General features: G+C 44.8%; 1 protein-coding gene and 1 non-coding gene across 2 annotated transcripts in view; both read left to right on the top strand.

Annotated features, from left to right (window-relative positions):
* The window catches only part of LOC124803142 (meteorin-like protein), a 300,495-nt gene that overhangs the window by 229,620 nt on the left and 47,864 nt on the right, over positions 1-23,011 (top strand). The window lies entirely within an intron of this gene.
* Trnas-cga lies at positions 11,841-11,915 on the top strand. Its single transcript has one exon. It is a non-coding gene; the product is annotated as a tRNA-Ser (tRNA).

Below are 23,011 nucleotides of genomic sequence, written 5' to 3'. Positions count from 1 at the left end.
TTCGATTTTTGTTTTTAACCAAGAATGATGTCTTTATTGCAAATGTTCATCGTCAACTGATAAGCCATTTCCATTTTTTCGGCTCTATTTTTGTTTGCTTCGTTAAGTAGACCGCTTGATTGTATTACTTTCCCTATGCACAAATTTATTCACTCTGCTTATTCTACGGTATCACGCGCTTCGAATTTTTGAAGACTTTTTAATATTCGCTACGAATATTCGAAAGAATATTGTAATCCAGTCTTTCCCGCTGTCTGTTGGAACAGGATGATTTGCTCGGTTACAATATTCTCATTTCTTTTTTTTAGTCCAAAGCGTTTCTTAGTTACAACTCCATTTTCATGGGCCACACTGCCGTTTTGTTGGGCGTTCCATCTGTTTGAGTTTGTCACCTACATTTGGTCAGGAAATGTTAATCATCCGCTTTGGCGAAACTTCCACAATTTGTACTTCGCTTCACTCAGTGTTAATAGCCATAGCCAGATCTAGCAACTGTGCCGTTAAACCAGAGACGGCAACTACACGAGAGACTTGCTCCTTCGGTGCCAAGGCAGCCATCAAATGCGGAATTTAACGCGAACCTTGTAGTCGTTTGCTGGAAACTCAGAGCTTGCCGCCGCCACTAAGAGTGAGCGCCGTGCTGTGACAGCGAGTGTTACGGCACCAACAGCAGTAAGCGTTAGCTCTCCTCTTCTTCTCGTTTAAGAGTTAACCGTAAAGGTCGCCATTTCCATCCCGCCGTGAAGTTTCCACGGCTGCGTGGCACCACGGTGATCAGCCGCATCTATTGCTCGTTAAAAGCTAACGTGTTCCTTAGTTCTAACGCCGTCGAGATTCATTATCGTATAGTCGCTCCTTGTAGGAAACATCGATTGCAAACAATCTTGCATAGTCACCTTCTATCAGTTTTGCGATTTGCGTCTACACGACTTTCCACGTTCAAAAACCCTAGAGGACTGAAGTGTAGGTTAATATCTCGTTACGACGACGTAGTTTTCCGTGACGACATTCCTGGATAAAAGAATCACAGAATTGTATTACGAAACGTATTTCGGAAGAACGGCTTCACCACTCGAAAAACTGTACTACCCATTTGCAAGAAACAAAAACTCAGAGACACACATAAAAAAAACTGATTAGCCTATAGAATTCATTTCTTTCTTCAGAGCTAGAACAAACAAAATAGGCAGACCTCGGCAGACACGTTTTCCATCTATTTTCCGATCACCCAACAGGATTATGTAAATAGTGCGGCCAGTACAAAACAGCCTAATCTCGGTGCTGTTGAACGTCATAAAATACCTTGTAAATGTGGTAGCACGTAATTAAGTTCGTCAGTCAATACGAAAGGTTTGAGGACACTGCACAGATCACAGACACCACATTAAATATCGCGATTTCGACAAACTTGCTGTTACCGAACACAGCCTCGTGGACAAACATACGATTACGTTTGATGAAAACTAAATATTATCCCATGCAAGTACCTAGTGGGGTTCTGTCAACAAAGGTCAGTTCATATCAGATGTGTGACAAGTGCTTTAACCGAGACAGTAGCTATACGCTTATTGGCGGATGGAAATGGGGGTTTGGTGCCGAAAGGCAACCCAGAAATCAGCTGAAGCATCCACCATCCAACGAAATTAGTATCGCTACCAATGATACTCCATCGTCGACGTCGATATAATCTCTACTAGCACATTGACGTCCTGTGACTCTGTGAAGTCTGTGACATAATTAGGCCAACTAACTAATATGTCTAACGGCTCTTGAAATCTCCTGACGATCAGTAGGGAGGAAATCATGGAGAGCGGACTGAATACGAATCTGACGCGGCAAGAACTCCGTGAAGCGTTTATTTAATTACCATGTTCTTCGACATCCGGGAAGTCTCCGGTACTTTCCACACTCTACTTCGTTCTTAAGTGGGAGACGTCGTAGGAGGCGTAAGAGGAGTTCTGCATGTGCTAGAATGTTACTTTCTTACGACACACAGAACCGACCTGCCAGCAATGTTGTTGGCTCATTGAGGCAGTTAACGGGCGACGAAGCAGTGTCGAGGGAGGCCGAGTAGCTACGGGACTGTAACGAAGTGCAGTGCGAGTTAAGCATGATCAGATTTTCGTGCATTGTTTATCAGATTTTCAAAATGGTTCAAATGGCTCTGAGCACTATGGGACTCAACTGCTGAGGTCATTAGTCCCCTAGAACTTATAACTAGTTAAACCTAACTAACCTAAGGACATCACATACATCCATGCCCAAGGCAGGATTCGAACCTGCGACCGTAGCGGTCTTGCGGTTCCAGACTGCAGCGCCTTTAACCGCACGGCCACTTCGGCCGGCTATCAGATTTTCCTTAGCATATTGCTCCCCGACAAGTAACAAAAGTCAAAAACGCAGTAGTTGAGAAAAAGCGACTTAAAGAATTCTGTAAAACTTACATTGAAATAGCGTAAGCTTCGTTTTAATTTCAAGAAAGTATTTTCAGCAGTAAATTTCATTACGTTCTATATAACAGTAATAAGGACATGTAGTTCAGTTCTCCTTGTATGTGAAGTGTTATAACGTAATTATTATTTAGTTGTTTGAGTTTTCGCTTTTTTTTGCTTTTCTAAAAACATTTTTCTTTTTGTTAAGACCTCTAATGTAATACTTTCACCACTTTTCCACCCTGAATAATAATTTTTTTCTCTTGGTGTAATACATTAAGACATTCGACGTTTCATCAGGCAAAATCGTATTTAAATTAGAATAAAAACCGAGAAACAAGCTGAAACTGTTGTATTAGAAAGATGTTGTTGTTGTTGTTGTTGTTGTTGTTGTTGTGGTGGTGGTGGTGGTGGTGGTGGTGGTGGTGTTCAGTCCAAAGACTGGTTTGATGCAGATCTGCATGCTGCTCCATCTGTGCAAGCCTTTTAATCTCTGATTAACTACTGCAACCTACATCCTTTTGAATCTGCTTACTGTATTCCTCTTTTGGTCTCCATCTGCGATTTTTTATCCCACACGCTTCCCTGTGATCCCTTCTTGCCTCAGAATGTGTCGCACTAGCCGATCCCTTCTTCTAGTCAGGTTGTGCCACAAATTTCTCTTCTTGCCAATTCTATTCAGTACCTCCTCCTTAGTTATGTGATCTACCCTAGATGGGTAGCATTCTTCTGGAGCACCACATATCAAAAGCTTTTGATCTCTTCTTGTCTAAACTGTTTAAGCAAAATTATAATTTATGGAAATTAATACAGTCAAATAAGCAACGTCAGTTAGGTACAATTTAAGGAACGCTACTTACGAAAACATAGAATCGTATATGGGATTATACAATAAGTTTCGCAAAGAAAAAGTATTCAGTACGAACTTTCATCATAGAAGAAATTTCCATTGTTTTCCTGTACACTGCCAAGTACGAAACTTCGTAATATCTAAAACAGCTGCAATCGTCCAAAGAGTGTCTCTTTTTTTCCTTTAAACATGCATGGATGTCTGAGGAACATCGTAATACAATCCAGACACTGCATAAACACAGACGTTGTAATAATCAGTCATATTAAAAATTACATTCAGCTTACCTTATACATGAAATTTGACAGCTCAGAAAGTGCCTCTGTTCTTGAATGGTCGATGCACCTACCAGTAGCAACGCTAAAGCGACACTGCGATTGCCGTGCCGAATCATGACGCAGCCTGCAACTGCCCTGTAGTTGACATGACGCGGGATAGAGCTGTGGCGTTTTCTATGCACATCGGGGCCCTTAATATGTAGTTTTCTGCGACATGACTAAAAATTCCCTTTTTTTGTCTTGTCACTTTGCTTGCCGAGTTGCGATATGTGCGAGGTAATGTTAACATAAGATTTTTAGCATCTTCCCACCACGGACAGCAGAACTAAACCTTACTTCATATGTTTTTTCCCTTATTAGGTAAAGTTTTATGCTGCAGAGATATTTACAAGTCACGTGACTTATTTCTCTCATCTATAGGTAAAGCGACAGGCCGGTAAATCTTCCTTACCAGAGCAAAGTGGTTCCGAGTAACAGGAAGAGCGGATTCTGTACGGGGGCGAGATCTTTCTCGTATATTACGGCCAGAGACGGCGCAGAGAATGCGCCCCCATATATCGGTGTGTGTGAGTGTGTGTGTGTGTGTGTGTGTGTGTGTGTGTGTGTGTGTGTGTGTGTGTGTGCGTGAGCACGTGGCGGGTCCGGTTACTGCGGGGGCGACACAGCCCAGCGTTCTCTGCTCTGCACTGCCCTGGGGGAGAACCGCTGTCAAGAGAGAGCTGTCTGCGTGAAGAGGCCTGTTCCACAGCCTGACTAGGGGCGATACGTCCGCCACACTAGACCTGCGAAAGGCGAGATTCTGGTGGAGACCGACGAAAAGATGGATTTTTTTAATATAATATTCTCGCTGAAGTACACAGATAGTAGCTGCAAAATGATTTCTTGGTTGTGAAAGTGTTTTAGAAGTTACACGATTTGAGTGGAACCAAGCGCCGACCGAAATGTAGGCAGCTCTAGCAGCTCGATGAATTAGTTCAAGAAAAGATTCGTCCATTGTACGGATATCTGTCCAGTGAATGTGTACTTAAGATGCACCGGTGCCAATGTGCGATAGATCTGTGTGTGCATTTGGAAAGTGGTACCGAAACATTGTGAAGCGAACACTGTGTAAGGTGGCTATAATATCGCACCTTACAAGCACCCATCCACACATTTTTCCGTGATATACAAACACAATTAGGTAGCATGTGATAGGTTGTACATCGTATATATGAATACATAAAGGAGACCGACATTGTCACGTACACTTTGTAAATAACTGTTAACGCTTATTGCAAGAAAGGTAACGGAGTGTCTTTATTGTCAGAAAGGCGTAATGAATGATTGCCTGTACTAGTAGAGGTTGGCGCCCGCATCTCGTGGTCGTGCGGTAGCGTTCTCGCTTCCCACGCCCGGGTTTCCGGGTTCGATTCCCGGCGGGGTCAGGGATTTTCTCTGCCTCGTGATGGCTGGGTGTTGTGTGCTGTCCTTAGGTTAGTTAGGTTTAAGTAGTTCTAAGTTCTAGGGGACTGATGACCATAGATGTTAAGTCCCATAGTGCTCAGAGCCATTTGAACCATTTAGTAGAGGTTGGAACGACAGTGAAAATGAAGTGGGAGGCGGAGTTCAAGCCCTGGGTGGAAGGCCTACACAGGGACAGTCTCGACACATGAGCGCGAAGACACAATACGAGGGCTACCGACCGCTATCGGCCGCTATTGTAATAGGGCCGGAAGGATAACCGGATAATACTTTCGAACCCTCTGCAGATCTTGCACGCAGGTGAGAGGACCGAAGAAGGGGCACCACGAGGGCTGGGTTATTTCCAAGGATTTTTGTTCAGAAGCATACCATTGTACTAGTATAGGGTTTTCTTCGCAAACTTTCCGCGCTGGACGAAAAGAAGAGTATGGTTGGTCGGCGTTCGGAAGAATTTGTAGAGAGGGAGAATATTCCGTGGTTTCGGGAGTATGATTCGTTTTCGGAATTACTTTGGTGGGGAGCTGAGCCTTGATAGGAAGCCAGCGGTGCAGAGCCGTGGTCTTCCGTTGTGAGCGCCCGTGTGTGACGGTCGCTCGGTATCAGCTTTGTTGTTACAGACGGACTTGCTGTCTTTCCTCTCAGGGGAGTTTATAGTTAGAACAGTTAGGCACTGTACTGTTGCGAACCTATACGATTCAGGACTTCACCTCCGGATTGGAAGTCGTCGTTGAGTAAGCAGCATTCAGTAATTGAGACCACTTCCTCTGCCTTCACTAACGTTGGGACGTTATCTGAACTACGTCCTTGTGGCTGCGAGTTCGCGTTTTTCGTCTGTAGAACACAGAGGAGAAGACATTATTAGAGTATATTAGTCAGAGGACCGCCTTCTGCCGTCCTTGTGTTTGAAAGAGTTTATTTGTGGCTGGAGTTCTTCCATGGTCGCAGACGTGTACGAGAACCATCACTTCGACGAATCGGACTCGGTACATACGGTGATATCGCAAATTGCTTCGGCCTATTAGGGCTATAAAAGCTAAACAGTTGTCATCACGTTAGTTTATTTCCACTTAGGCTCCAAACCACCGTAGATCATCTTTGAAAGTAGTGTCTTCCGGTGTTTGGTAGCCGGCCGCGGTGGTCTAGCGGTTCTAGGCGCTCAGTCTGGAACCGCGCGACTGCTACGGTCGCAGGTTCGAATCCTGCCACGGGCATGGATGTGTGTGATGTCCTTAGGTTAGTTAGGTTTAAGTAGTTCTGTGTTCTAGGGCACTGATGACCACAGATGTTAAGTCCCTTGGTACATAGATGATGTCGGTCATTTCGCGTTATTGATATTAGATCGCGCAGTCATAATAAGGGGCAGCATTGGGCAACTGATTAGTAATTTTACTTAGGAAATGTAAACTTTGTAATATAAAGGTTTTTTTAAATCTGCAATAAATATACAAGCAGGAACAACGGTTATCATTTAGTAGGATTAGTTGCCTCCATCATTCATTTATGTTTAGATTGTAATTTATAGAATTAAGATATCCTAAGATCTGCTTCAGGAGGTAATCAGACAGGGCCAAATCTTAATTTTAGTGTTTATTATTTTAAGTTGCGCACATTCATTTTACACCCGCCTGGAGTAGTATCTTGGAAATGTAGCAACAGCAACATATGCAGGATGAACATTAATAAAACAGACAAGGTGCGTGGACGGATTCCTGAATGGAAATAGAGGAAAACAGGTGCTGTGAACATGTGTCCGCAAATGCATCGTTGCCACGGTAGATGGTGCTGACGAATGCCAGTTCCTGTGACCACGTGCCGTGTGTTCCACGTGTGTTGGAGGTGCTGGGATAGTAGCGGTTGTCATGCAGGATACACATAACTGTACTTTGGCTTATACCGTGTTGGCCGGCCACTTGCCTGGAGCTTGTACTAAGGTTCGGCTCAGTATCCTGTAGAATCCGGTCCTACAAATCCGGTGTGCGCACAGTCCGCCGTATCTCTGCACATTCGTGTGTCTGAAAGGACCCATGATCCCACAAACTCCAAAAAAGAACTTGATATGTTGTATGATGTGGTTAGCATCTGTGTGGTTACTTGTTTCGTTATAGTCGTGCTGCGTCTTGACCATTTCCATCTACTAGGCCCTGCACAAACGCAATCTCGGCTTGTTCCCGCCGTGAATACAGGCCCATTCTGCTGCTTTAATTACTCTGCGTCAATCTCACAGCCTGCAACACACTAGAGATGGGCAAAACTGTTCTTTTCAGAGATCGGATCCGAACTGTTCACTCCCTGAAATGAACTAGGTCTTTTTCATGACTCACCACTCATTCACAATAGAAAATAAATGGAAGGCACATTGCCCTTTAAACTTGGTTTATTCCAGTACTATACCTGTATTTTGATCTTATTTGATCCAATTTTGAAGTAACACAGATAATGAGTAAGAATTTTGTATTGCTTATTGAAATTTCCACGATATGACAAAGTTTTTTTGATTATCGATTTATTTTGCACTATCGTGGTTTTTGGGTGATCGGAAAATGTTGTAACTTGAGATTTACATTAACAATGTATTTGGCTATAATGTGTTAAAATTTCATTAACCTCGTACAAATACTTCCCAAGCCATATATTTTTAAAGTGAACATTTCCTTCCGAAGACGCCCAAAATCGCAAAATCCGTACTACAATTAGAAAAAAATATAAATTTGACTGTAAGACCAAAGTGCTGCATATAGCCTTATGCAGAATAAAACAAGGAAAATATTGGTGTATCACATTTTGCGATACGTTTATTGGTTCGCTCGTAATTAAAGTGTAGATTCGAGTGTCCATAATAAAAAATTCTATAGTAAGAGGAGTCGTCAGGAACCTCATCTGATCAGTTTAAACAAATAAAATTAAATAAAAATAAATGATGTATACATAATTATGTAATATACATATCGGTATTAGTACGAAGAACAATATCCAGTAGAGACGAACTCCGATGCAGAGCCAGCCGCTGAGTCAAGCAGGTCGAGCCGCGAGCTGTATTGCTGCGTGAGCTAAGACCGCAGAGACCAGAGTGACACCTGAGTTGCTTTGCTCAACGCTCTGGCTAGAGTCGAGAACGGTGGGATGAGCGTAGAGCGGGCGAGTTCCGAGGGTGGGGGGAGCGGTGAACGGCCACCACTAACCCGCTCCTAGACAAATCGTCCGTTCTCTTGCGAGCAGGTTGTTGCAAGTAGTTCTTATGTTCTCCGCTAGGAGGCTCTCTGTCCTCTTGCTCGCATCAACTGCCCAGAGGGCAGGACGTGCGACTGAAACGATCGCCGGCGGAGTGCGATGCCAAGTTGAGGTGCGCCAGACACTGCACGTGGCAGAGGAAGCACATAGACGGCAAGGCATATGTGAAACACAAAATCCTATGGGGCACTGCACAATGCAGGCAGCCAAGGCAGAAGCAGGGCAGAGGCCAGCGCTGGCTGTGTTGTGTGGCGTGCAGCGTGCTCTGACCAGCAGAGGCCCCGCTGATCTGCTCCATGTCTCTCTCTCTCTCTCTCTCTCTCTCTCTCTCTCTCTCTCTCTCTCTCTCTGCTGTGGGAAACTTTGGAGCTACCGTTCTTTTTTTCTGAATCACTGATTGTTCACTTCTTCGAAAGATTCAACTCTATAAAACAGTTCAGGAGCGGATCCCCCATCTCTACAACACACACGGCAGATGGTCAGAGGGACTCTCATTCGTCAGCACCATCTACCGTGGCAACGATGCATTTGCGGACACATGTCTACAGCACCTTTTTTCCTCCATTTCCAGTGAGGAATGCTTCCCCGTGGTTTATCGGTTTTATTAATGTTCACCACGTAGAGCCGCAGGCATTTTAAGCGAAGGTTACTAAGCGCTACAGTCTGGGACCGCGCGACCGCTACGGTTCGAAGGTTCGAATCCTGCCTCGGGCATGGATGTGTGTGATGTCCTTAGGCTAGTTAGGTTTAAGTATTTCTAAGTTCTAGGGGACTGTTGACCTCAGAAGTTAAGTCCCATAGGGCTCAGAGCCATTTAAGGTTATTAGTCTATTTTGAAGACCATGAATTTGTTAGCATTGTCACAGAGACGAACAGCGAAAACTTATCTGAGTTAACTGACGGGAAACGCATGGCCGCAGCGTTCGTTGAAAGAATCAGGATTGGAAGAAACACGGCACGAATTTGAGAACCAGAGCATTTTTGAGAACGAAGCAGGATGCCGCTGTCGTCCTGGATCGCAGATTAATGATAATCTTAAAACGAATTATTTTACTCCAAACTTTGAATGCGTTGTTCTCGAAATATTTGTTCAGCGCTCGAAGCACTCTAGAGCCTAGACAGATTAACCGATTGATTTAATTTTGTAAATGAGTGATAATTAAATTAGAGGGCCATAGCGAGAGCCTTCTTGTGTACGTGGATTTCAAATATATTTAAAAATACTTGAACTGGGAAAAACATGGTAAGAAATTGACGTGTTTTTCAAGTAGGCTCCATTTTTCGGGATATTTTTCAAAACCCTATTGTGCTGGCCCCTCAGTTCCATTCTACTTTACGAAATTTCTATTTTTTTGGGTTTCAGAAATACCAGAGGTTGTACAACGCTTTGCGCAAACCAGGCCGCACCACGAAGCTCATACTTCGACACGGGCTGCAGCCGCCATATTTATTATGAGATAAGAAAGGTTTAAAAAATTTCTTAACTTCAGATTTTTTCGTGCCTCCTGACCAGAATCTCTTCTTAATTCACTGTTCTCGTTTACTCAACAGTGTCTGTGACAGTCATAATTTCTGGTTTGCGTTATACAACATGCCTAAGGTAACAAGACCGTTATAACACTGGTGATCCACTAATGATTTCAGAGTGTTGTGGACTCGTATAATGTCGCCAAATGTTATGTCCAGGCCATGACCCAGTCCTCATCTGGACGCTGTTGAGCAACGATCAGTCTGTTGCTCCTTTGGAGTGCCCGGAATTCTCCTCCCCTTATCTGCATGCCGCCTGGAAACTGATTCCCTGCGCCGTAAATCTCTCAGTTTTATGTGTGGCTCCACGGCCCCCGCTCCTGATTGGGCTGGGTCAGTCTGACGACTACCAGGGCAGGACAGGCAGTAAAAATATGAAACACGGCGCTCATTAACTCCCTTCGCCTTCCCTATTTGGAGATGTGACTTGGCTGGTCGACTGGGAACCCGGGAACAAGCGAGCATCTACTTGCCGTGCCGTCCAAGTTTGTCAACGAGTTTGCTGCCAGTATGAAAACTGATCTGTCTTGTTTGTGCGTATGGAGAAGTCGCGAGTCTCCTCCACGGAATATAGAAGATAATGCACTGTGTGGTTCCTTCATGGTAACTAAATTTTAATGTTTTCTTTAAGCATCTTGGCTACCTTGTTGGTATTCATTCCCCAGACTTAAAAGAAGAATTTAGTAATTCCATTACCGAAGGAGCTAGGTTCTCAGAGGTATTTTACCGAGCGACGAGTTTAATAAGCCATGGTTGCGAAATACTGAAACGGATCGCCTTCAGACGAGTGGAGCGGCTGACAGAAGCAGACCTAGGGGAGGAGGAAAAACAGTTTGGAGCGCTTTCTTTCATTCTTGCTTTTTTTTCTAGTTTCGTCATAAATTTTATTTCTCGTTGGCGAAAGTGACTTCCATTGCTTCAAAAATGGTTCAAATGGCTCTGAGCACTATGGGACTTAGAAGTACTTAAACCTAACGAACCTAAGGACATCACACACATCCATGCCAGAGGCAGGATTCGACCCTGGGACCGTAGCGGTTGCGCGGTTCCAGACTGTACCGCCTAGAACCGCTCGGCCACTTCGGCCGGCTCCATCGCTTCATTTGCCTTCCTTCCCGATAACATGGCACAATCTCCTGCAAATAAGCGGCAATTCATTGCAACACCTTTATTATTTCTACCCAACGTGAATGGTAATATTTCACGGATATGTGATTTGCAGAGTAGATGTAGGTTGGTGTTCAGGCAGAAGGAAACTCTTGCCCATAGACCAGTAAAATCGTATGGTGAGATGTACTACCGCGAGTTTGTTGGATTGTAACTCAACTGAAGATACCTATTTATATCAGAAATTTAGATATGAAAGAGGTATAAAAAGTATTGGGATTACGAGTCATCGCTGTGTGCCTCGCATTCCTCGTTGCACTAGCTAATACAGTTTCATCCTCAGTCGAAGAACCCGTTGTTGAAGCACACGAGTTCGTACATAGCGCGGTCTGCAACCACCTGCAACTCTCTTCTCAAATGAGCATGTCTGTCGCAAGCGTACCTCTAGGGCAAAACTATTTCAGACAGTGGGTATATCGCTGTCATGCGTTTTAATGGAAGTTAGTCTAAAAGAAAGGAAACGGTAATCAGGCTAAACAAGACAAATGCCATGACCAACTGTAAACAAGAAACCGATTAAAAAAGCACATTTGAGGTAAATTACATAGCCAGCAATCACTGCAGGGAATTCTGTTCATTTCCACCCAATGAAGGATTTCGGCCCCATGTTCACATCAACTCCTTTAGTGAAACTTCCTGGCAGATTAAAACTGTGTGCCTGGCCGAGACTCGAACTCGGGACATTTGCCTTTCGCGAACAAGTGCTCTACCAACTGAGCTACCTAAGCATGACTCACGCCCCGTCCTCACAGCTTTACTTCTGCCAGTACCTGGTCTCCTACATTCCAAACTTTACAGAAGCTTCTGTAAAGGTTCGCAAGAGAGCTTATGTAAAGTTTGGAAGGTAGGAGACCAGGTACTGGCAGAAGTAAAGCTGTGAGGACGGGGCGTGAGTCGTGCTTGGGTAGCTCAGTTGGTAGAGCACTTGTCCGCGAAAGGCAAAGGTCCCGAGTTCGAGTCTCGGCCCGGCACACAGTTTTAATCTGCCAGGAAGTTTCAAATCAGCGCACACTCCGCTGCAGAGTGAAAATCTCATTCTGGAAACTCCTTTAGTGTTTTGATGTCAAGAATAAATCCGTAAACTTTCTTGCACAACGCTGTAAACATCCTATCAACCTATCCCTTCTTTGAGTCACGTTGTGCCATAAAACATCACTACCTGTTCTGCAGTCCGCCCCTGGTAGCTGAGTGGTCAGCGTGACGGAATGTCATACCTAACGGCCCGGGTTCGATTCCCGGCTGGATCGGAGATTTTCTCCGCTCAGGGACTGGGTGGTGTGTTGTCCTTATCATCGTCATCATTTCATCCCCACCGACACGCAAGTCGCCGAAGTGGCGTCAACTCGAAAGACTTGCACCAGGCGAATGGTCTACCCGACGGGAGGCCCAAGCCACATGGCGTTTCCATTACCTGTTCTTTGACACAAACCGAAAGTGTTCGGTAGTGGGAGAAACAACATAAAAGGATGTTTATGTCCAAGTCCATGCCGCAAATGATTGCCATTCGAAAAAAATTTCATATGCAATGGGAATGGCAGCCCAATAGTGATAGAAACCTGCAAACGGGAGTCCCCACCGGCCGGTGTGGTCGAGCTGTTCTAGGCGCTTCAGTCTTGAACCACGCGACAGCTACGGTCGCAAGTTCGAATCCTGCCCCGGGCATGGATGTGTGTGATGTCCTTAGGTTAGTTAGGTTTAAGTAGTTCTAAGTTCTAGAGGACTCATGACCTCTGATGTTAAGTCCCATATTGCTCAGAGCGATTTGAACCATTTGTGAGTCCCCAGATTTCGGAATGTGTGATACATCGTGGATAAAGGCACCATTTGTGACGGAAGATGTATTTTTTTCCTCCAGTGTGTTGTGCAAATACTACAGTCAAGAGTAGCGGCGCCATCTGCGGTGGACACAATGAAAAAAATCTAAATGGCGCCGCAGCCATCATGGAAGGCGATGTTCCATCCCGCCGTTTCCCACGTTGCAGCGGGAAGTTTACGCATCTCATGCGCGATTGTTTTCGCGTCGGATTTCCGGTAGGGGTCCCCGCGCCTTCTCTCCTGGCGCGACTCGGTAATTGGATTTCGGAAGGTGGGAGAGTAGGAGACTGGCAAAAGCGTTTTGGTGCGGTCTCTTATATTGGTATTGGGATGGGCCGTCTCTGGGCGGCGGTCTTCAGCCTCATCTCGTTTTCTTTCGGATGTGGGCGACCGGATGGCGGCTCAGCCAGAGCAACGTTCCAAACAAGGACTCTGAAGTGGTCCCAAGAGTGGGGGACGTTATGCGCTGGCTGTTATTACAACCAGTCGTGTCTCTCTCTCTCTCTCTCTCTCTCTCTCTCTCTCTCTCTCTCTCTCTCTCTCTCTCACACACACACACACACACACACACACACACACACACACACACACACACACGAGATGTGTGTCCGAGGAAAGCAGAAACGAACCAACGGCACTGGGGGACTAATAATCACACTTACGGCCAACGAACAACAGCCAGCCGCTTCGTCGAGCGAAAATTGCTTATTATGTACGAGCAGCAGATGGCAGCCAACGAGGCGATTGGCCGTGGTTGCGATTCGGCCTGCTGGCGTCAGCACCAAAGAGTCGGCGGTTGCTTGGCCTCGCGACCCTGTACTATGGACGCTGGGTCATATGTTCGTTGGTTCAGTAGCGTTTTGCTATGTGTATTTCAGTTTTTAAGGACAGCCACAAGTCGCCCTCAGCATGTTTTATTGACCGGTTTCCATCTTTAAATTAACAAGAGCATCATCAAAAACGCCGGAATTCATAGTTTAAAGTACAGTAAGTGTCTGCGAAATTGAAGAGCGAAACCGGTCAATAAAACATACTGCATGCGACTTGTGGCTGTTCTGAAAAACTTAATTTCATCAGTCGCTGTTTCCCCTGCAGGCAATGCCTACTCTCACTGAAGATCGGTTTTTATTGTCTTTAAAAATACTGGAGAGAGCATTCAGGCTGACAAGAGTTTTGTCGTGAACGGGGATGTTTATGAGCCCCGACGAACTTCGATTACAGAAACAAACTCCAAAGACTACAAGCTTGGAGGGAAATAACTCGGTTATTACAAAGTTGAATGCTACATGTGAAAAAGAAAATTGTGTTTCTATTGACACTCTTTCGCCGTGAACGACAAAGAGAAACAAACAAAACTGGGAGTGACTATAATCTTATGCTCCAGGTACGGCTCTCGTAAAAGAGGTGTTATCTTTGGAAATATTAAGGCCTACAATATTCAGCATCAATTCGGAATTTGTAGCTTGTGTCGGGAAATAATTATGTAATAGCCCGTATTCCAATTCACTTCTGAGGTCAAACATAAATTTTGTCCCAACCTACTGCTCCCAAATTTTTTAAAAGAGAGGTCGTTCACCAGTTTCGTTTCTGCATCTTCAGTTGATGATGATGATGATCTTCTTGTAGTAAAATATATGATGCACGCCCGAACTGCTAAATCCTCTTCTTCCTTCATAACATCGGCCGATGAAACCTTAATCACAACGCTGTTTTACAGCAGTAACGAGATGGGAGCAACTACTCAACTTACCAAGAGCCGACTGTGGTCTCACATGGCCGAATCGCTTTGCCCCAAGCCCTTCTTTTGGCATGAATGAGATGCCCAACGGCAATACATCGGCGACCAACGCTCCGCCGAATGCAGTCGTTCGTTGGCGTGGTGTGTACGCACCTGTCCAGGTGCGATCACTTCTGGAGTGGCTGAGTCCCCATGTCCACGACCATCGATTGCATATACATATGGCAAGTGGAGATATCGAACGCTCTAAGAGCCAAGTTTCACATGTGTCAGGAGACTCAAAACACAATGTATCTCATTATACTTAATCAACAATTCATCATCACTCACCGATTAGGCCTTTGACTATTCCGACTACCTGACCGCTGTCAAAAAGGCAGTACGAGGAGCGATGTATGATGCTGAGACATGTGCTTAGCATGTCGCCAGTCGCTCCGGCCGTTGTTACCCAGCAGATGAATTCGGATGATGCCGCTGCTTCTTTGTTCAAGCAACTCCTGATTTTGCCTCACTAGGCTGACGGGACCCCGTACCAGACCTCAACAACTAAGGGACAAAATCTGAGGTAGCAGGAACCGAAACTGAACTTCCCGCTTTATGCGAGCGGTCGCCTAAAGTGCTTCGGCTATCTGAGCAGGCTTCGTGTCCAATCCGAATTTTCAGGCTGTCGTACTCTGTTTACATAGCGCACCCCCTGCTGCTGGACGCGAAGCGTGCACGGATAGCCGAACTGTTACGGCGACAGCTCGTATAAAGCGGGAAATCAGAGTTCCGGTTATTTCTCTTTCAGCAGACTTTCATAATGGGATAATTTCATAAAATTTGTATCCACTATTTCACTTCCTTAAGGGGCTGAATTTCCAAAATCACGTAATTACGCAGTTTTTTTAAATTTTCATCGGAGAAGTCAAATACCAGTTTTCATAGAAGTAGCCTTAAAAATGCCTTAGTAGTTCTTAATTATTTATTTAAAAAACTGTCGCACACTGTTTAACCGCATAGGGGTTAAATTCCAAAAATGTTGAAACACTTATTTCTTTATTTCTGACCAAGGAACAAAATACTGATTTTCATAGGTTTGCGTTCAAAATTTCCTTAATATTATTTTACAGAAAATACTGTCATATCCTATTTCACCCCCTCTTAGGGGTGGAATGTCTAAAAAAAATCCCTTGCTAAACGATGCCTACAGTATAAACTCTATATCCTCGCCAGATTTCAAGTTTCTATCCTTAGCGGCTTGAGCTCGATGCTGATGAGTCAGTGAGTTATTTAGTCGGAACATTGCCTTTTACATACAGACATAATAGTCACTGTATAGGAAAATGTGAAATGTTTGCATTAAAATATTAAACTCTGTCGTGTGAAAGGTGTCTGGCCCGCATCTGGTGGTCGTGCGGTAGCGTTCTCGCTTCCCACGCCCGGGTTCCCGGGTTCGATTCCCGGCGGGGTCAGGGATTTTCTCTGCCTCGTGATGGCTGGGTGTTGTGTGCTGTCCTTAGGTTAGTTAGGTTTAAGTAGTTCTAAGTTCTAGGGGACTTATGACCACAGCAGTAGAGTCCCATAGTGCTCAGAGCCATATGAACCATTTTGAAAGGTGTCTGGTTAATAACATTTTAGTGGGTGACATAATTGTACCTCGTATCTGTTGCAACTGCCTCCGGTGTCGTACTCTTCCATTTAGCAGGTGAAGCAGTCTGCATTTGTCGTGTTTTGTGGGTGGCCTGCAGGTTGTGCCACACCTCGGAGGAGCCGGTGCTTTTTTCCCACCGCCCCGCGGGCGCATTCGACCGTGCACTGTACGCAGTGCGTGGTGGTGTCTCGGGCGCCTGCATGACACAAACACACGTGTGGTGGCCTCGTGTTTGTTTACGCTCGGCCGGCGCCCCAGCTGGCTCGGCACGGATCAGGCCGCAGTAAAACCGCCTTTACGAGGCCGTCTGTTGGCGCGGGGGCTTCTATCAGGCCCGCAGTCGAGATGCCGAAGCCACCCTCCCCCACTCTTTGTCTCCAGGCACTGCCCTAGCCACGGGAGACTATAGAGTCGCCGTTTCCAAACACACGGTGGGCCATCAGACAACGCACTCGGGAGCAGCAAACGGCGCAGAACCCAGTGCGGCGGTGGGAACTCCACCGTGGTGTAGGATACTCACAAGGGAGCCTCCCCATCGCACCCCCCTCCCCCTCAGATTTAGTTATAAGTTGGCACAGTGGATAGGCATTGAAAAACTGAACACAGATCAATCGAGAAAACAGGAAGAAGTTGTGTGGAACTATGAAAAAAATAAGCAAAATATACAAACTGAGTAGTCGTTGCACAAGATGGGCAACATCAAGGATTGTGTGATCTCAGGAGCACCGTGGTCCCGTGGTTAGCTTGAGCAGTTGCGGAACGAGAGGTCCTTGGTTCAAGTCTTCCCTCGAGTGAAAAATATACTTTCTTTATTTTCGTAAACTTATAATCTGTCCGTTCGTTCATTGACGTCTCTGTTCACTGTAATAACTGTGTCTGTGTTTTGCGACCGCACCGCAAAACCGTGCGATTAGTAGACGAAAGGACGTGTCTCTCCAATGGGAACCGAAAACATTTGATCGCAAGGTCATATGTCAACCGATTCCTCCACAGGAAAACAAGTCCGATATATTCTATACGACACTGGTGACGGCATGTGCGTCACATGACAGGAATATGTTATCGACCCACCTAACTTGTAATGGGTAAAAAGATGCTTCTACCTTGCCCGATTTAGGTTTTCTTGTGGATGTGATAATCATTCCCAAAAAAGTGATCGCATCAGATGGACGGACGGACAGATAATAATTGTCTGAAAATAAAAAATTAAACTCTTCACTCGAGGGAAGACATGAACGAAAGACTTCTCGTTCCGCAGCTGCCCACGCTAAACCACGGGACCACGGCCCTCCTGAGCCCACACTGTCCTTGATGTTGCCTATGTTCGCATGGACTGCTCAGTTTGTATATTTTGCTTATTTTTTTCATAGTTCCGCACAACTTCTTCCTCTTTTCTCGATTGATCTGTGTTCAGTTTTTCAAGGCCTATCCACTGTGCCAACATATAACTTAATCTGAGGGGGGTGCGATGGGGAGGATCCCTTGTCAGCCAGAAGGATCGAGTTACTAAAGTGGGCGAGGTCACAGCATGTCTGGTCGACGTCGACGTTAGGGTTGTTGAGGCCGCAGAGTTTTCTCAGCGGAGAATCGGAAGGAGGTAGCGTATCTCCGCGAGATACCCTCCCAGCAAACATTTTCTCACCCATGCTTGGAAACTATTGTGTACGTCTACGTGGCTGCAAATCACACAACAGTGCCTGACAGAGGTTTTATCAAACCATCTTCATAATAATTCTCTATTATTCCGCTATCGAGGAGCACGCGGAAAGAAACAAACACCTATATCATTCCGTGCGAGCTCTGACTTAGTTCATTTTATTATGATGATCATTTCTGCCTATGTAGGTCGGCATGAACGAAATATTTTCGTAAGCGGGGGAGAAAGTTGGTGATTGAAATTTCGTAAGAAGATCCTGCCGCAACGAGAAACGCCTTTGGTTTGATGGTATCCACTCCAATTCCTGTACCATGTCCGTGACACACTCTCCCCTATTTCTCGATAATACAAAACGTGCTGCTTTTCTTTGAACTTTCTCGATGTACTCCTTTAATCCTATCTGGAAAGGATGTCAGACCGCGCAGCAGTACTCCAAAAGAGGAAGGACAAGCGCAGTGTAGGTAGCCTCTCTAGTAGATGAGTTGCATCTTCTAAGCGTTACCGAGCGAGGTGGCGCAGTGGTTATCACACTGGACTCGCATTCGGGAGGACGACGGTTGAATCCCGCGTCCGGCCACGCTGATTTAGGTTTTCCGTGATTTCCCTAAATCACTCCAGGCAAATGCCGGGATGGTTCCTTTGAAAGGGCACGGCCGACTTCCTTCCCCGTCCTTCCCTAATCCGATGAGACCGATGACCTCACTGTTTGGTCTCTTCCCCCCACACCAATTCTAAGCGTTCGGCCAGGAAAGCCTTCCCTACAACATTTTCTATTATGTTCTCTCAATTTAAATTGCTCGTAATTGCAATTCCTAGGTATTTACCTGAATTTACGGCCTTCAGATTTGATTGATACATCGTGTAACCGAAGTTTAATGGATCCCTTTTAGAACACATTTGGAGGACCTCAAACTTTTCACTGCCAATTTTTTCACCATACAGGTTTCTTTTCTAAATCGTTTTGCAATTTGTTTTCATCTTCTGATGACTACTAGACGACAACAGCATCTTCATCTGCAAATAACATAATACGGCTACTCAGATTGTCTCCTAAACCATTTATATATATAAGGGATAGTAGAGGCCCTATAACACTTCCTTTGGGAACGCCAGAAATCGGGGGTGGCGACAGGAAGAACATCCGGCCAGCCCTGCAACTTAACATGCCAATTCCGATTTAACCAACAGCAGACCCCGCAAGTCGGGATTAATGCTTGGAAGGAGAGAGAGAGAGAGAGAGAGAGAGAGAGAGAGAGAGAGAGAGAGAAACAAACAAATGGCGATCCTATCATCTATTAAAATGAACAGTTTATCCAATTGTATTGAAAGATCCAAAGAGGATCCTTAAATTTGTACTAGCCATACAATTCCAGCTCTCACCTTCCCTAGGTCACCATCACTTGTGTGCTCCATCACCAGCTAAGTAACTCCCGATGGCTGTTAATTAAATTTTCGGCAGCTAATAACTATCTAAATAGAGTGAGAAGGTGTGGAAGATTACAATTCGCTGATGGCAGACGAATTTGCGTGTGTTGTTACGTTACTGTGGAGGTCCATCTTCAACCTCTTTTCGAGCCATTGTCCCATTCCATTCAAGCACGTTAAGTCCTTTGCCGTCTCCGACAATATTACGATATCCACGGCGAACGCCAAACTCTTTACCTCTTGTTCCTGAACTTGAATTCTCTTTCCAAATGTCTCCTAGGTTTCCTTTGCCGTCTACTCAAGGTACAGAGCGAATAAAATACGGGGTAGGCTGCAGCAGTCAGTGTCTTACTTCTTTTTCAACCACTGCTTCAGTTTTATGTTCCTTCTGTTCTGCCCCACTGAATATCTCCTAAATTAAAATATAAAGTATATATTTAGAGCTCAGTTCTTATACCGCAGTGTGTGTCCGTGGTAATTCTAAAATTAGGAACGTGGAGCACACAACTATAACTTCCAGACAGCGCAGTAATTCTAGATATGTCTCTTTTTACAAGGAGAGAATAATGAAGCGATTGTTTCTGTACAATGCACTCATTAAAGTTAAATGCGAAAATATTTCGGCGCTCTGACTATAAAAATCATCTTTTCGGGCCATGAAAGCTTTTAATTTGGTAGTAATGTCTTAATAAGCACACAACAAAGAGATGCGGTACTTTAAACTCAAGGGGAAAAAAGCTTTTGACTGTTTATTGATTCTCTTTCCAATTTGTGCGCCGAATTTGTTTTTCCTTCTGAAAAACAGGAAAAATGCTGATGAAAACAGCTGGACTCTGCCGCTATAATACTTACTTCATGTTTGCTTTGTAGCGACCTCATAAGATATACTGTCACACATCAATTAAAGTGGCTTCAGCCGTCATATTAAAGACGGAGGGAAAAAAGGAGATGAAAGTATTCCGGTTTCGCGGACCGGCCCTCCGCGTTTTAAATCACAACCGTCGACGGGAATAACGTAAACTGAACTTCATCTGTGGAAGAATCCGCTTTTTGTCTGTTGAAACGAGCTGGACTGGATTAAAAAGTACTTGTGTATTTCCCTAAAGAAGTTAATGACCCACGTGGACAGCCGTATCGTTGATGAAAATAAAAAGAAATCGATGTCGACTGCGGAGGGAAAAAATACAACAAGGTGTTTCATCTGGAGTTCCTCAGTCAGTGTCCCGAAAGTCCAGTTGAAATGAACGCCTGAGTCGGAAATAAATAAACGCACAAACGTAAATCTTGCAAAGCTGACAGACGTTTCATTTTATGAGACGTAAAATATTCCTTTGCTAATCGTCATGCGATATTATATGGAGCTTGGATCGTCCTAACAAGATAGCCACATTAAATGACGGATAAAGCGAACGGCGTTAGGCGTGATACTAGTGCGCAATAGAAGCATTCGTCGTGTTCCTTTTCCTTAATTCAATCGCCCCATAGGGAGCGAGAGGAGAATAAATAAATCGATGGTATATTATCAGAAAGGTGAAACACGTACGGGTAGTTTTTCTCTGTTTTCATTTTCTGCCGTAATTGTGTGCTGAAACTTAAATTTCTTGGGGACCAATTCTGAACACGAAAGCTACTTTTGCAACCTTCTTTTAACCACGAAGTTTGGAGTCTTCACTAAAGGGGATGATTTTAAAATGGTCATTGCATCGAAACTAGCCTCTAATACATTTAACCGCCAACTAAGACAGAAAACAAGAGCAGTGTAGTCAGTACCAGTTGCTGATCCTTCCATCAGCGCCACATTCGAATGCCATAAACAATCATTAAAAAGATTACGTAGAAAGGGGAAGTTGGTGCGCTTGAAATCTGCACCACTTTTAAAATGCATATCTGTTTCACCATAAGCGTCTCGTTTTATTAGGTTAAAACATCAGTGATCTGCAGGAATATCTGTTTCTGCTCGATCTTTCGATCTACCTACAATTTAGTGGCGAGTACTCACTCAAAGACGGTTTTTGCCGCTGTTACTTATTATTACGACAGCAATTAGTCGTTTTATCCTAATTTACTTCATTTGTAAGTCTTGATCACTTTTCTTCCTTGTTTCACCTGAATGTTGCTGTCTTGTTTTCGAACTGATTACAGATCCTAACGTTTCTACTCGTTATTCCAATATGTGAGCAGGGACTGAAATACTTGTTTGGAACAAGTTTGGTGAATGATTACAGTCTCTCAGAAACGAGTAAAGTGTTGACAGGGTTGAGTCAAGTAATTGCTTTTGGAAGACAATATTTTCGCCCTTATTGTTTGTTTTCTTTACTTAAAAATCATCGTGAATGGTTATGTATCCATGTGCACCAATACTGTACGAGAACTCTTGTTGCCAAATTGTTAAATACACTCCTGTGTTTCACGCAGTCTAATCCAGAATTTTTGTGTGGGGCGTGGGGAGAAGGGAGGGAGGGGTTGAACTCACAGAAATTTTCTGTCACCGTACCATCAATAAATCCTCCGCAGTAAGTGAATGTGTTTCCTTAATTTATTATAACACACACTTCAACAGCGAGAAAATTTTCGAGTCCGTTAAGTCCGAAAGCTATGTTGCAAACAGAAAAAGAATCATCAGGTGTAGTCCTGGAGGGAGGGTGGGCTACAACAGTATAACCACACACCCCCTCACCACCCACCCTTCCTCTGCCGCTCGACCTCAGGATTCGCCTCCGGTTTTACGAAATTTTAGAACTTCAAAACAAAGCCAAAGCTTGTTGACCACTAGTTCGTAATTATATTTATGAGGCCAAGATGGCCAGTTATCTCTTTAAAGTGGATGCGCACTATGTTCGAACTCTTAGGGGAATCGGCGTAACGCCGCGAGTAATGAGGATAATGGGGAAGGGGCACTACATTAGTATTGTGTGGATAAGTTGGGGATTTGGACCTGACAGGAGGCGTGCTAGGGTAGTCTGGGAAGTTGCGATGACCACTGTGTCCTGATGGCTTAGTAGTCAGAGCGTCTGTCGAGTAAGCAGAAGACTGGGTTCGAACCTCGATCCGGCACAAATTTTCAACTTTCCCCATTGGTATCAATCAACGCCCGCTCGCAGCCAGTGTCTGTAATTCGCATGTGTCCTAGTTCGTAACTTCTGATACATCGCTGGCACTTGCGTTATGCGAGAGTCATTTGTCTCGTGATTGTTCCAGCAGGCGCCACGCCAGGCATCATCATCTAGAGACAGGCGGTGGTTCTCCAGGCTGCATGGAGCGTTGCGGCGTATCGGAAATTAGAGTCCTGTTTGGAAATTCTGGGTCCTTTCGAGCGCCAGTATCGTTTTCCCGGTCCTATACAGGGTGAAAAGTATTTAAACCGACAAACTCTGGGAGGTTGTAGGGGACATCAAAACAAATATTTTTCCCTAATCCCTTTTTTTCCTATGAGGAGTATTTAAACCGGTAGAGGAACTGTGCTCTGGGTGGATAATCAACTGGTTCCAGGATGTGGACACATTGTAAGTGAAATGGACGTAACATTGCTCTCGAAGGACTGTTCTTACATTCGTCTGATTCGTCCCCATGTTACGTGCAATTGCACGAGTGCTGATTGAAAGATCCCGCTCCACATGCTGCAAGACAGCTTCCTCAAATTGCAGCGTTCTTACCGTGCGACGGTGTCCCTGTCGAGGTAATCCGCTAAATGACTCGGTCTCAAGCAGACATTGGTACACAGCACCAAAGGTCGTATGATCCGGGATACGGCGATTAGGATATTGTTGTTGATAAACCCGCTGTGCAGCTCGTCCGTTGTG

This window comes from Schistocerca piceifrons, chromosome 6 (assembly GCF_021461385.2).
Source record: "Schistocerca piceifrons isolate TAMUIC-IGC-003096 chromosome 6, iqSchPice1.1, whole genome shotgun sequence".
Classification (NCBI taxonomy): Eukaryota; Metazoa; Arthropoda; class Insecta; order Orthoptera; family Acrididae; genus Schistocerca; species Schistocerca piceifrons.
This window is presented reverse-complemented; position numbering and strand designations above follow the sequence as displayed.